The 14160-nt window shown below is 42.2% G+C and overlaps 1 long non-coding RNA gene across 7 annotated transcripts in view; it reads left to right on the plus strand.

The window, feature by feature from the left end:
* The first annotated feature begins 6 nt into the window (after nt 1–6).
* The window catches only part of LOC141415574 (uncharacterized), a 45425-nt gene continuing 31271 nt past the window's right edge, over nt 7–14160 (plus strand). For 5 of the 7 annotated variants that reach the window (XR_012440552.1, XR_012440553.1, XR_012440551.1 and 2 more), the window contains exons 1-2: nt 7–1683; nt 5589–12056. This is a non-coding gene — a long non-coding RNA (uncharacterized lncRNA). The remainder of the gene's footprint in view (nt 1684–5588; nt 12057–14160) is intronic. The other 2 variants (XR_012440554.1, XR_012440557.1) reach the window with 2 other exon arrangements.

Genomic DNA, 14160 nt, shown 5'->3' on the forward strand with positions numbered 1-14160 from the left:
CCTGTAAGCAGCAAATTGTTGGATCTTCCTTCCTTTTTAATCCAGTTCTTCAAATGGTGCCTTTTGATGGGTGAATTAAGTCTGTTAACATTAAGTGTTAGTACTGATAGGTATGTGGTGATTCCTGTCATTTAGTTATTTGAAGGTTTGATTGTGTGTACCTAAGTTGAGGTTACTCTCTACTTTCTTGCTTTTTCTTTTCCTGTAGTTTGGTGCTGCCTGTCTTTTCATGGTTATGTTGGGTTTCACCTTCTGTGTGCAGAAGCCCTTGAAGAATCTTTTGTAGTGGTGGCTTTGTGGTCACATATTGTTTTAGTTTCTGCTTATCATGGAAGACTTTTATAGCTCCATCTATTTTGAATGATAGTTTTGCTGGGTAGAGTATCCTGAGGTTGCAGTTATTTTCATTCAGTGCCCGGAATATCTCACCCCAAGCTCTTCTTGCTTTTAATGTTTCTGTTGAGAAGTGTGCTGTGATTTTGATGGGTTTACCTTTGCATGGTATTCTTTCTCGGTTCTTTGTATCTGTTGTTTTAATGATAATATGCCGTGGGGTAGATCTATTTTGGTCTGGTCTGTTTGGTGTTCTGGTGGCCTCTTGCATCTGCATGGGAATAGATTTCTCTAGATTTGGGAAGTTTTCTGTTACTATTTTGTTGAATATATTGCGCATTCCCTTTGCGTGCACCTCTTCTCCTTTTTCGATGCCCATGATTCTCAAGTTTGGTCTTTTGATGGAGTCAGTGAGTTCTTGCATTTTCTTTTCACAGGTCTTGGGTTGTTTAATTAATAGTTCTTCGGTTTTTTTCCTTTAATTACCATTTCATCTCGAGTTCTGACATTCTGTCTTCTGTTTGTTGTATTCTGCTCGATTGGCCTTCCATTTTGTTTTGCAGTTCTGTTTCATTCTTTTTTCTGAGGTTTTCCATATCCTGGGTCGTTTCCTCTTTAATGTTCTCTATTTTTGTCCTGAGTTCGTTTATCTCTTTATTAATCGTGTTCTTTGTTTCACTTTGGTGTTTATACAGTGCTTTTATGGTTTCTTTTATTTCTTCTTGTGCTTTTTCAAATTCTCTATTTTTGTTGTCTTGGAATTTCTTGAGTGTCTCCTGTACATTTTGGTTGACCATATCCAGTATCATCTCTATAAAATTCTCATTGACTACCTGTAGTATTTCTTTGTCGGAGACAAGGCTCCCTTTGTGAGCCATTCTGTCTTGACCTTGCCCTGGAACATTTTGCGGTTGTTTGTCCCAACTTCTCCATCTCCAGCACAAGATGGCGCCGTCCCTGCTTCTCTTCCGGGAGTTTACCTTGCTGCCGGCGCGAACGGGCACCCTATAGCAGAACCAGCCAACCAGCCTGCACCTCCTCATACCCCTCACTCCCTCAGCACATAAATACCCCTGTATGAACAATAAAATTTTGCAGCTTGATCAGAACTCCTGTCTTGCTGTCTCCTTTGTGTCTCTTGTCCCTTCATTCTTCCCCTTCTAGGTTCGCTACCCACGCTGATGTGTCCTGCAGGACGGGACATCTGGCGCCCAATGTGGCTGTAGCTATTCCTTTGATTGCGGGGAGAACACCGTCCTCTGGGAAGGCTTGGGCCCAAGCAGAGTTCGCGATCGCCTCGGCAAACGCAACCGAGAGACAGATCCAGGAGGAGAGTGAGGACGGCGAACGGTGAGTGACCCACCCTGGGACAAGCAGTGTCGTCACATGATTTGTTTCTTTCAGGCCTCAAGGAGGCCCTCAAGACACGAGGGGCGCGTGTTAAGAAAAAAGACTTGAGGTCATTATTTTGTTACATAGGAGATTTATGTCCTTGGTTTCCTCTCGAAGGAACCATTGATGGTAAAAGATGGCTCCGGGTCGGAGACTGTTTAAAAGACTATTATGAATCTCTTGGCCCCGAAAAGGTCCCTGTGACTGCCTTTTCTTATTGGAACTTGATTAATGACATTCTCAAAAGTGCACCCTTTGATAATGGTACTTTAAAACTTGTTAAAATTGGGCAAAATGCTATGCAGACGGCTTCCCGCCCTCCTACAGGGGTCTCTGACGGTGGAGGACCCACGGATGCTGTCAAACATCTTCAAATAATCGAGCTTTTAAAACCCCAAATCCCTGAACTCACATATCACCCCTTAATGTTGCCTAAATCTCAGATTCCAGATTTAGATCCCAATACATTAGATATTTTGGGAAGTACCTTCTCCTTGCTTAACACTTCCAACCCCACCCTTGCTAAGGATTGCTGGCTTTGCATGACCACAGGAGCAATAATGCCCATGGCAATACCTGTTAACTCCACCGTAAATAATCAGGATACCTGCCAATCTGGACTTCCCTTTAAAGTACAGCCTATGGATGCACCTACAGTATGCCTTCAAGGCAGGATGCAAAATAATTCTTATGATATTGACGTTGGGGTTAGTTCTTTTAGAAATTGCTCATCAGTTCTAAATTATTCCTCACCCACCCCAGCTCTTTGTCCCCCCAACGGTACAGTTTTTTTGTGTGGAGGAAACTCAGCCTTCCCCAGGCTTCCAGCAAATTGGACTGGTGGCTGTGTTGTTGCCTTATTACTCCCAGATATTACTGTTGTCTCAGGAGATGAACCTCTGCCCATTCCTAGCTTAGACACCTTAATTAAAAGACATAAACGGGCAATACAAGCCTTACCGCTCCTTGCCAGCCTTGGAATAACAGCAGCTATAGGCACAGGTACAGCTGGCTTAGGCATGGCTATACACTCTTACCGTCGCCTATCTCAACAACTTATAAATGATGTACAAACTCTATCTGGAACCATTAAGGATTTACAGGACCAAATAGACTCCCTGGCAGAAGTGGTCCTTCAGAACAGGCGAGGCTTAGATCTGCTAACAGCCAACCAGGGAGGTATCTGCTTGGCCTTAGGGGAAAGATGCTGCTTTTATGCCAATAAATCAGGCATAGTACGCACCAAAATTAAACAGCTTCAAGAAGATTTAGAAAAGAGACGAAGGGAGCTATTTGAAAACCCCCTCTGGACTGGGCTTAATGGAATTCTACCCTACCTTCTTCCACTATTAGGCCCCTTGCTAGGTCTACTTTTAATTGTGATCATAGGGCCCTGCATTATAAACAGGCTGATACAATTCATTAAAGAACAAATTAACACTTTAGCCTCTAAGCCTATACAGGTCCATTATCATCGCCTGGATATGGAAGACCGTGCTCCTGAGACCTTCCTTTCAATAGAAACTCGCTAAATGCTCCATCTGGGTTTCCAAATTTTCTCTCTGCCACCCCCTCTTCTTATATAACATTCTTGACCACTCATCGCCCATTGGGCCCTCCTCCACTGGGCCCCTCTGCTTGGGGGAGGCAGCACCCAGGGAGAGTGATCATAAAGGCTTTTCTAAATGAGGGTGCAGGTAAGACTGCAGGAGGGTGGATCCTAGGATCCCCAGACCCAAGACCTCTGTATGACATGCCCTGGTGCATGGCGGTTGGCATGCTCCTAAAAAATCCGCCTCCTCAAAAAACATGCCGAGGAGATTCTCTTGAGAACTTAGCAAGGACGCTTGCTTACAAAGCAAAAATGATCTCCACCCTGAGGAACTGGGCCTCTGTCATCCCCTCTCAATAAGCCGACATATTCTGGTCATGTTTGTATAAGAATAAGGGGGAAATGTCGGAGACAAGGCTCCCTTTGTGAGCCATTCTGTCTTGACCTTGCCCTGGAACATTTTGCGGTTGTTTGTCCCAACTTCTCCATCTCCAGCACAAGATGGCGCCGTCCCTGCTTCTCTTCCGGGAGTTTACCTTGCCGCCGGCACGAACGGGCACCCTATAGCAGAACCAGCCAACCAGCCTGCACCTCCTCATACCCCTCACTCCCTCAGCACATAAATACCCCTGTATGAACAATAAAATTTTGCAGCTTGATCAGAACTCCTGTCTTGCTGTCTCCTTCGTGTCTCTTGTCCCTTCATTCTTCCCCTTCTAGGTTCGCTACCCACGCTGATGTGTCCTGCAGGACGGGACATTTCTTCTTTTAGATTATTCTTGTAGGCTTCTCCCCAATGAATTTCTGATGTGCCTTTTGCAGTATGATTTTTGGTTATTTTTGGTGGGACTAGGGTTTGAACTCAGAGACTCATGTTTATTAAACAGGTGTTCTACCACTTGAGCCACTATGCCAGCCCTGATTGTATTGGGTTTTTTTCAAGGTACGGTCTTGAGAACTGTTTGCCTGGGCTGGCTTCAAACTGCGATCCTCCTGATCTCTACCTCATGAGTAGCTAGGCATAAGCCACCGGTGCCCAGCTCACTTTTTATATCTTAGTACTTACTGCCTGGTTTAACTGGCTTTGTCTTGTGGTATTTTCTCTACTCAAAAATATCTTGCATTATCCCATGAGCTCGGAGGGCTACTTTGATCGTAACAGAGGCCTTTTAAGTGTTTTTCTCTAGGTGACTCTGAAGAATCATGCATTTTAGGTTCTCTGTGCATATGCCCACCACTAGCACTTAACTGCACGTTATCTGCTGCTAACGTCCCTTAAAGGACTAGAGGCCCTGAAATCTTTTTGAAATGGGGAATCTTTGGCTATTTCATGCTGGTATGTGGCATAGGCCTAGGTCAGGAGTCTCTGTTGAGGGGGACAGCTGGGATCCTTTAGGGATGGTGAGCAGAAGTAGTTGTGTAGAAGGAAGAGCCATGCTCAGAGTTTGGTAGAGTTAGCCCTTGAGCCGTATCACTTGTGGTCTCTGCCCTCTGTGTTTTACCTATGTTCATGTGCTTATTTGTGGCCTGTGTCACATCCTGAAAGTTATCCCCATGTTGAATTTGGTGTTCATTCCCACATCTACTTGTATACTGTCATTATCTACATAAGTATCTCAGAATTTACATTCTGCATGTTTTTAAAATCACTGCTCCTCTGTACCTTACCTTGTGTGTTGAACATGTCTTAAAGATTCTCCATGTGATGTGGGTAACCTTGAGTTTGTTTACCACCTTCCATACAGTGTTTTTATAAAACAGCAAATGGTCTACAATTTCTGCATTCTTTCTTAATGTTATTTTTATGTTTTGGTGGTTCTGGGGTTTGAACTCAGGGCCTCACCCTTGCAAGCAGGCAGTCTAACACTTGAGGCACTCAGACAGGTCTGTTTTGTGTTGGGTGTTTTTGAGATAGGGTCATGCTAACTGAACTAATCCTCCCTATCTCTGCTTCCTGAGTAGCTAGGATTACAAGGCAGATCTTTTGCTACACGTTATAGAGTTGTCCGTTTTTTTATGATAAAGTTGCTGTGACCATTTTATAATACGGATCTTTGTGCTTTTACTCTGGGTTTCCTTGGGCAGCAATATTTTTACCTGCAGCTGGGGATCGATCCCTGGGCCTTGGGCGTGCTGGGCAGTCCTCTCCCCCTGGGTCACGGCCCTAGCAGCCTCAACACATTACTTTTAAATGACATGTGTTATTTGTGTCTTCTATCCGAAACAAAATGTCAGATTTTAATAATGAAATTACATTGTTACTAAGTATCGCAGGATGTTTTAATGACTAAATTTTTCATTTTTTTAACAGGACGCTGACAAAAATTTCATCAGGATCTTGGAGGAACAGGGCCGACTTCTTCTTGCCAGTACCTTCACTCACAGCTGCCCTTCCTGCTGGAGGAGAGAGGAGATGAGACTTTTGTAGCTGGAGCTTCAAGTTTGTGGATATACTTGTGTGTGCCATGCCTTCATATTTGTGGTGTCCATCGCTTGGCTGTCCTGTACAGTTAGTGTCAGAAATTGCTCTCTTATCACATTTTGAGTTTTATGAATGCGTAAAGCTGTCTCTTTCCTCAGGAGTTGTGTGACAAAAAGACATACAGAAATCTGTTTTGTTCCGTGGCCAAGTTTTTTTAGGATGAGCATCATCTCTGAAATTTTACAGTGGAATTTATTGAGAAGTTAGTATATCGAGTGTAAATACCCAGATGGAAATATAACATTCAGCACCCTGAAGTTCAGTCCCCCCATTTCCTCCTCTGTGCTGATGTTCACATTATTCCTGAGGAAACTGTCATCCACCAAGCTGTGTTTTTCTTTGTAGCCTTGTTCTTTATTGGCTTTTACCACTTTCTCGATACCATGAAGAGATATGGACAATTTTGTAGACTTAGATGTTTGTAGGCTGAGTAGTAATGGTGGTAATGTTATTAAGAGGATAAAAGCCAGTCTTTTTTTTTTTATTATTCATATGTGCATACAAGGCTTGGGTCATTTCTCCCCCCTGCCCCCACCCCCTCCCTTACCACTCACTCTACCCCCTCCCTCTCCCCCCACCCCCACAATACTCAGCAGAAACTATTTTGCCCTTATTGCTAATTTTGTTGTAGAGAGAGTATAAGCAATAATAGGAAGGAACAAGGGTTTTTGCTGGTTGAGATAAGGATAGCTATACAGGGCATTGACTCACATTGATTTCCTGTGCGTGGGTGTTACCTTCTAGGTTAATTCTTTTTTGATCTACCCTTTTCTCTAGTACCTGTTCCCCTTTTCCTATTGGCCTCAGTTGCTTTAAGGTATCTGCTTTAGTTTCTCTGCGTTAAGGGCAGCAAATGTTAGCTAATTTTTTTAGGTGTCTTACCTATCCTCACCCCTCCCTTGTGTGCTCTCGCTTTTATCATGTGCTCATAGTGTAATCCCATTGTTGTGTTTGCCCTTGGTCTAATGTCCACATATGAGGGAGAACATACGATTTTTGGTCTTTTGGGCCAGGGTAACCTCACTCAGAATGATGTTCTCCAGTTCCATCCATTTACCAGCGAATGATAACATTTCGTTCTTCTTCATGGCTGCATAAAATTCCATTGTGTATAGATACCACATTTTCTTAATCCATTGGTCAGTGGTGGGGCATCTTGGCTGTTTCCATAACTTGGCTATTGTGAATAGTGCCGCAGTAAACATGGGTGTGCAGGTGCCTCTGGAGTCACCTGCGTCACAGTCTTTTGGGTATATCCCTAAGAGTGGTATTGCTGGATCAAATGGTAGATCGATGTCTAGCTTTTTAAGTAGCCTCCAAATTTTTTTCCAGAGTGGTTGTACTAGTCTACATCCCCACCAACGGTGTAAGAGGGTTCCTTTTTCCCCGCATCCTCGCCAACACCTGTTGTTGGTGGTGTTGCTGATGATGGCTATTCTAACAGGGGTGAGGTGTGAAATCTTAGTGTGGTTTTAATTTGCATTTCCTTTATTGCTAGAGACGGTGAGCATTTTTTCATGTGTTTTCGGCCATTTGAATTTCTTCTTTTGAGAAAGTTCTGTTTAGTTCACTTGCCCATTTCTTTATTGGTTCATTAATTTTGGGAGAATTTAGTTTTTTAAGTTCTCTATATATTCTGGTTATCAGTCCTTTGTCTGATGTGTAGCTGGCAAATATTTTCTCCCACTCTGTGGGTGTTCTTTTCAGTTTAGAGACCATTTCTTTTGTTGAGCAGAAGCTTTTTTTTTTTGTTTTTTTTTTTTTTATGAAGTCGCATTTATCTTTGCTGTCTCTTAATTGCTGTGCTGCTGGGGTTCCATTGAGAAAGTTCTCACCTATACCTACTAATTTCAGAGTATTTCCTACTCTTTCCTGTATCAGCTTTAGAGTTTGTGGTCTGATATTAAGATCCTTGATCCATTTTGAATTAATATTGGTATAGGGTGATATACATGGATCTAGTTTCAGTTTTTTGCAGACTGCTAACCAGTTTCCCAGCAGTTTTTGTTGAAGAGGCTGTCTTTTCTCCATCGTATATTTTTAGCGCCTTTGTCAAAGATAAGTTGGTTATAGTTGTGTGGCTTCATATCTGGGTCCTCTATTCTGTTCCACTGGTCTTCATGTCTGTTTTTGTGCCAACACCATGCAGTTTTTATTGTTATTGCTTTGTAATATAGTTTGAAGTCAGGTATTGTGATACCTCCAGCATTGTTCTTTTGACTGAGTATTGCCTTGGCTATTCGTGGCCTCTTGTGTTTCCATATAGATTTAATGGTAGATTTTTTCAATCTCTTTTATGAATGTCATTGGAGTTTTGATGGGAATTGCATTAAACGTGTAGATTACTTTGGGGAGTATAGACATTTTTACTATGTTGATTCTACCAATCCATGAGCATGGGAGATCTCTCCACTTTCTGTATTTTTCTTCAATCTCTTTCTTCAGAAGTTTATAGTTTTCCTTGTAGAGGTTGTTCACATGTTTTGTTAGGTTTACACCTAGCTATTTGATTTTTTGAGGCTATTGTAAATGGAATTGTTTTCATATATTCTTGCTCAGTTTTTTCATTATTAGTGTATAGAAATGCTAATGATTTTTCTATGTTGATTTTATATCCTGCTACCTTGCTCTATGTATTGATGGTGTCTTGAAGCTTCTGAGTAGAGTTTTTTGGGTCTTTAAGGTATAGGATCATGTCATCTGCAAATAGGGATATTTTGACAGTTTCTTTACCTATTTGTATTCCTTTTATTCCTTCTTCTTGCCTAATTGCTCTGGCTAGGAATTCCAGTACTATGTTGAATAGGAGTGGAGATAGTGGGCATCCTTGTCTGGTTCCTGATTTTAGAGGGAATGGTTTCAGTTGTTCTCCGTTAAGTAATGCTGGCTGTAGATTTGTCATATATAGCTTTTATAATGTTGAAGTACTTTCCTACTAGTCCTAGTTTTCTTAGAGCTTTTATCATGAAATGGTGTTGGATCTTATCAAAGGCTTTTTCTGCATCTATTGAGATGATCAAGTGGTTTTTGTCTTTGCTTCTGTTGATGTGCTGTATTACATTTATTGATTTTCGTATGTTGAACTACCCTTGCATTCCTGGGATGACACCTACTTGGTCCTGGTGAATGATCTTTTTGATGTGTTGTTGAATTCGGTTTGCCATTATTTTGTTGAGGATTTTTGCATCATGTTCATTAAGGAGATTGGCCTGTAGTTCTCCTTTTTGGAGGTCTTTGCCTGGTTTTGGGATAAGTGTAATACTGGCTTCATAAAATGTGTTTGACGGTTTTCCTTCCCTTTCTATTTCGTTGAACAGTTTAAGGAGGGTTGGTGTCAGTTCTTCTTTAAAGGTCTGATAGAATTCAGCAGAGAATCCATCAGGTCCTGGACTTTTCTTTCTGGGGAGACGCTTCATTGCTGCTTCAATTTCATTTTGTGTTATATATCTATTCAGGTGATTAATATCCTCTTGGTTCAGTTTTGGATGATCGTAAGTATCTAGAAATCTGTCCATTTCTTTAAGATTTTCGAATTTACTTGAATATAGGTTCTCGAAGTAGTCTCTGATGATTTCCTGGACTTTGATGGTGTTTGTTGTCATCTCCCCTTTTGCATTCCTGATTCTACTAATTTGGGTTTTTTCTCCTCATTTTAGTCAGGTTTGCCAGGGGTCTGTCGATGTTGTTTATTTTTCAAAGAACCAACTTTTTGTTTCATTAATTCTTTGCATGGTTTTTTTGGTTTCTATTTCATTGATTTCAGCTCTTATTTTTATTATTTCTCTCCTTCTATTTGTTTTGGGATTTGCTTGTTCTTGTTTTTCTAGGAGTTTGAGATGTATCATTAGGTCTTTGATTTGGGCTATAAACTTTCCTCTCAGGACTGCCTTTTCTGTGTCCCATAGGTTCCAGTAGGTTGTGTTTTCATTTTCGTTGACTTCCAGGAACTTTTAAATTTCCTCTCTTTATTTCCTCAATGACCCATTGTTCATTAAGCAGGGAGTTATTCTGTTTCCAGCTGTTTGCATGTTTTTTGTCTTTACTTTTGTTGTTGAGTTCTAGTTTTATTGCATTGTGATGAGATAGAATGCATGGTATAATTTCTATTTTCTTATATTTGCTGAGGCTGCTTTGTGCCCTAGGATATGATCTATTTTGGAGAAGGTTCTTTGGGCTGCTGAGAAGAATCTATGTTGTGTAGAGGTTGGATGAAATGTTCTGTAGACATCAACTAGGTCCATGTGATCTATGGTATATTTTACATCTAGGATTTCTTTATTGATTTTTTTGTTTGGATGACCTATCTGTTGATGATAATGTGGTGTTAAAGTCTCCCACAACCACTGTGTTGGAGTTAACGTATGCTTTTAGGTCCTTCAGGGTATGTTTGATGACATTGGGTGCATTGACAGTGGGTGCATATAGGTTGATAATTGTTATTTCGTTTTGGTCTATTTCCCCTTTTATTAGTATGGAATGTCCTTCTTTTTCTCGTTTGATCAATGTAGGTTTGAAGGCTACTTTGTCAGAGATAAGTATTGCCACTCCTGCCTGTTTTGGGGGGCCAGCCTTTCATCCTGAGGCTATGCTTATTTCTGTCGGTGAGATGGGTCTCCTGTAAGCAGCAAATTGTTGGATCTTCCTTCCTTTTTAATCCAGTTCTTCAAATGGTGCCTTTTGATGGGTGAATTAAGTCTGTTAACATTAAGTGTTAGTACTGATAGGTATGTGGTGATTCCTGTCATTTAGTTATTTGAAGGTTTGATTGTGTGTACCTAAGTTGAGGTTACTCTCTACTTTCTTGCTTTTTCTTTTCCTGTAGTTTGGTGCTGCCTGTCTTTTCATGGTTATGTTGGGTTTCACCTTCTGTGTGCAGAAGCCCTTGAAGAATCTTTTGTAGTGGTGGCTTTGTGGTCACATATTGTTTTAGTTTCTGCTTATCATGGAAGACTTTTATAGCTCCATCTATTTTGAATGATAGTTTTGCTGGGTAGAGTATCCTGAGGTTGCAGTTATTTTCATTCAGTGCCCGGAATATCTCACCCCAAGCTCTTCTTGCTTTTAATGTTTCTGTTGAGAAGTGTGCTGTGATTTTGATGGGTTTACCTTTGCATGGTATTCTTTCTCGGTTCTTTGTATCTGTTGTTTTAATGATAATATGCCGTGGGGTAGATCTATTTTGGTCTGGTCTGTTTGGTGTTCTGGTGGCCTCTTGCATCTGCATGGGAATAGATTTCTCTAGATTTGGGAAGTTTTCTGTTACTATTTTGTTGAATATATTGCGCATTCCCTTTGCGTGCACCTCTTCTCCTTTTTCGATGCCCATGATTCTCAAGTTTGGTCTTTTGATGGAGTCAGTGAGTTCTTGCATTTTCTTTTCACAGGTCTTGGGTTGTTTAATTAATAGTTCTTCGGTTTTTTTCCTTTAATTACCATTTCATCTCGAGTTCTGACATTCTGTCTTCTGTTTGTTGTATTCTGCTCGATTGGCCTTCCATTTTGTTTTGCAGTTCTGTTTCATTCTTTTTTCTGAGGTTTTCCATATCCTGGGTCGTTTCCTCTTTAATGTTCTCTATTTTTGTCCTGAGTTCGTTTATCTCTTTATTAATCGTGTTCTTTGTTTCACTTTGGTGTTTATACAGTGCTTTTATGGTTTCTTTTATTTCTTCTTGTGCTTTTTCAAATTCTCTATTTTTGTTGTCTTGGAATTTCTTGAGTGTCTCCTGTACATTTTGGTTGACCATATCCAGTATCATCTCTATAAAATTCTCATTGACTACCTGTAGTATTTCTTTGTCGGAGACAAGGCTCCCTTTGTGAGCCATTCTGTCTTGACCTTGCCCTGGAACATTTTGCGGTTGTTTGTCCCAACTTCTCCATCTCCAGCACAAGATGGCGCCGTCCCTGCTTCTCTTCCGGGAGTTTACCTTGCTGCCGGCGCGAACGGGCACCCTATAGCAGAACCAGCCAACCAGCCTGCACCTCCTCATACCCCTCACTCCCTCAGCACATAAATACCCCTGTATGAACAATAAAATTTTGCAGCTTGATCAGAACTCCTGTCTTGCTGTCTCCTTTGTGTCTCTTGTCCCTTCATTCTTCCCCTTCTAGGTTCGCTACCCACGCTGATGTGTCCTGCAGGACGGGACATCTGGCGCCCAATGTGGCTGTAGCTATTCCTTTGATTGCGGGGAGAACACCGTCCTCTGGGAAGGCTTGGGCCCAAGCAGAGTTCGCGATCGCCTCGGCAAACGCAACCGAGAGACAGATCCAGGAGGAGAGTGAGGACGGCGAACGGTGAGTGACCCACCCTGGGACAAGCAGTGTCGTCACATGATTTGTTTCTTTCAGGCCTCAAGGAGGCCCTCAAGACACGAGGGGCGCGTGTTAAGAAAAAAGACTTGAGGTCATTATTTTGTTACATAGGAGATTTATGTCCTTGGTTTCCTCTCGAAGGAACCATTGATGGTAAAAGATGGCTCCGGGTCGGAGACTGTTTAAAAGACTATTATGAATCTCTTGGCCCCGAAAAGGTCCCTGTGACTGCCTTTTCTTATTGGAACTTGATTAATGACATTCTCAAAAGTGCACCCTTTGATAATGGTACTTTAAAACTTGTTAAAATTGGGCAAAATGCTATGCAGACGGCTTCCCGCCCTCCTACAGGGGTCTCTGACGGTGGAGGACCCACGGATGCTGTCAAACATCTTCAAATAATCGAGCTTTTAAAACCCCAAATCCCTGAACTCACATATCACCCCTTAATGTTGCCTAAATCTCAGATTCCAGATTTAGATCCCAATACATTAGATATTTTGGGAAGTACCTTCTCCTTGCTTAACACTTCCAACCCCACCCTTGCTAAGGATTGCTGGCTTTGCATGACCACAGGAGCAATAATGCCCATGGCAATACCTGTTAACTCCACCGTAAATAATCAGGATACCTGCCAATCTGGACTTCCCTTTAAAGTACAGCCTATGGATGCACCTACAGTATGCCTTCAAGGCAGGATGCAAAATAATTCTTATGATATTGACGTTGGGGTTAGTTCTTTTAGAAATTGCTCATCAGTTCTAAATTATTCCTCACCCACCCCAGCTCTTTGTCCCCCCAACGGTACAGTTTTTTTGTGTGGAGGAAACTCAGCCTTCCCCAGGCTTCCAGCAAATTGGACTGGTGGCTGTGTTGTTGCCTTATTACTCCCAGATATTACTGTTGTCTCAGGAGATGAACCTCTGCCCATTCCTAGCTTAGACACCTTAATTAAAAGACATAAACGGGCAATACAAGCCTTACCGCTCCTTGCCAGCCTTGGAATAACAGCAGCTATAGGCACAGGTACAGCTGGCTTAGGCATGGCTATACACTCTTACCGTCGCCTATCTCAACAACTTATAAATGATGTACAAACTCTATCTGGAACCATTAAGGATTTACAGGACCAAATAGACTCCCTGGCAGAAGTGGTCCTTCAGAACAGGCGAGGCTTAGATCTGCTAACAGCCAACCAGGGAGGTATCTGCTTGGCCTTAGGGGAAAGATGCTGCTTTTATGCCAATAAATCAGGCATAGTACGCACCAAAATTAAACAGCTTCAAGAAGATTTAGAAAAGAGACGAAGGGAGCTATTTGAAAACCCCCTCTGGACTGGGCTTAATGGAATTCTACCCTACCTTCTTCCACTATTAGGCCCCTTGCTAGGTCTACTTTTAATTGTGATCATAGGGCCCTGCATTATAAACAGGCTGATACAATTCATTAAAGAACAAATTAACACTTTAGCCTCTAAGCCTATACAGGTCCATTATCATCGCCTGGATATGGAAGACCGTGCTCCTGAGACCTTCCTTTCAATAGAAACTCGCTAAATGCTCCATCTGGGTTTCCAAATTTTCTCTCTGCCACCCCCTCTTCTTATATAACATTCTTGACCACTCATCGCCCATTGGGCCCTCCTCCACTGGGCCCCTCTGCTTGGGGGAGGCAGCACCCAGGGAGAGTGATCATAAAGGCTTTTCTAAATGAGGGTGCAGGTAAGACTGCAGGAGGGTGGATCCTAGGATCCCCAGACCCAAGACCTCTGTATGACATGCCCTGGTGCATGGCGGTTGGCATGCTCCTAAAAAATCCGCCTCCTCAAAAAACATGCCGAGGAGATTCTCTTGAGAACTTAGCAAGGACGCTTGCTTACAAAGCAAAAATGATCTCCACCCTGAGGAACTGGGCCTCTGTCATCCCCTCTCAATAAGCCGACATATTCTGGTCATGTTTGTATAAGAATAAGGGGGAAATGTCGGAGACAAGGCTCCCTTTGTGAGCCATTCTGTCTTGACCTTGCCCTGGAACATTTTGCGGTTGTTTGTCCCAACTTCTCCATCTCCAGCACAAGATGGCGCCG

The sequence above is a fragment of the Castor canadensis genome, chromosome 13 (assembly GCF_047511655.1).
Source record: "Castor canadensis chromosome 13, mCasCan1.hap1v2, whole genome shotgun sequence".
In the NCBI taxonomy this organism is placed as follows: Eukaryota; Metazoa; Chordata; class Mammalia; order Rodentia; family Castoridae; genus Castor; species Castor canadensis.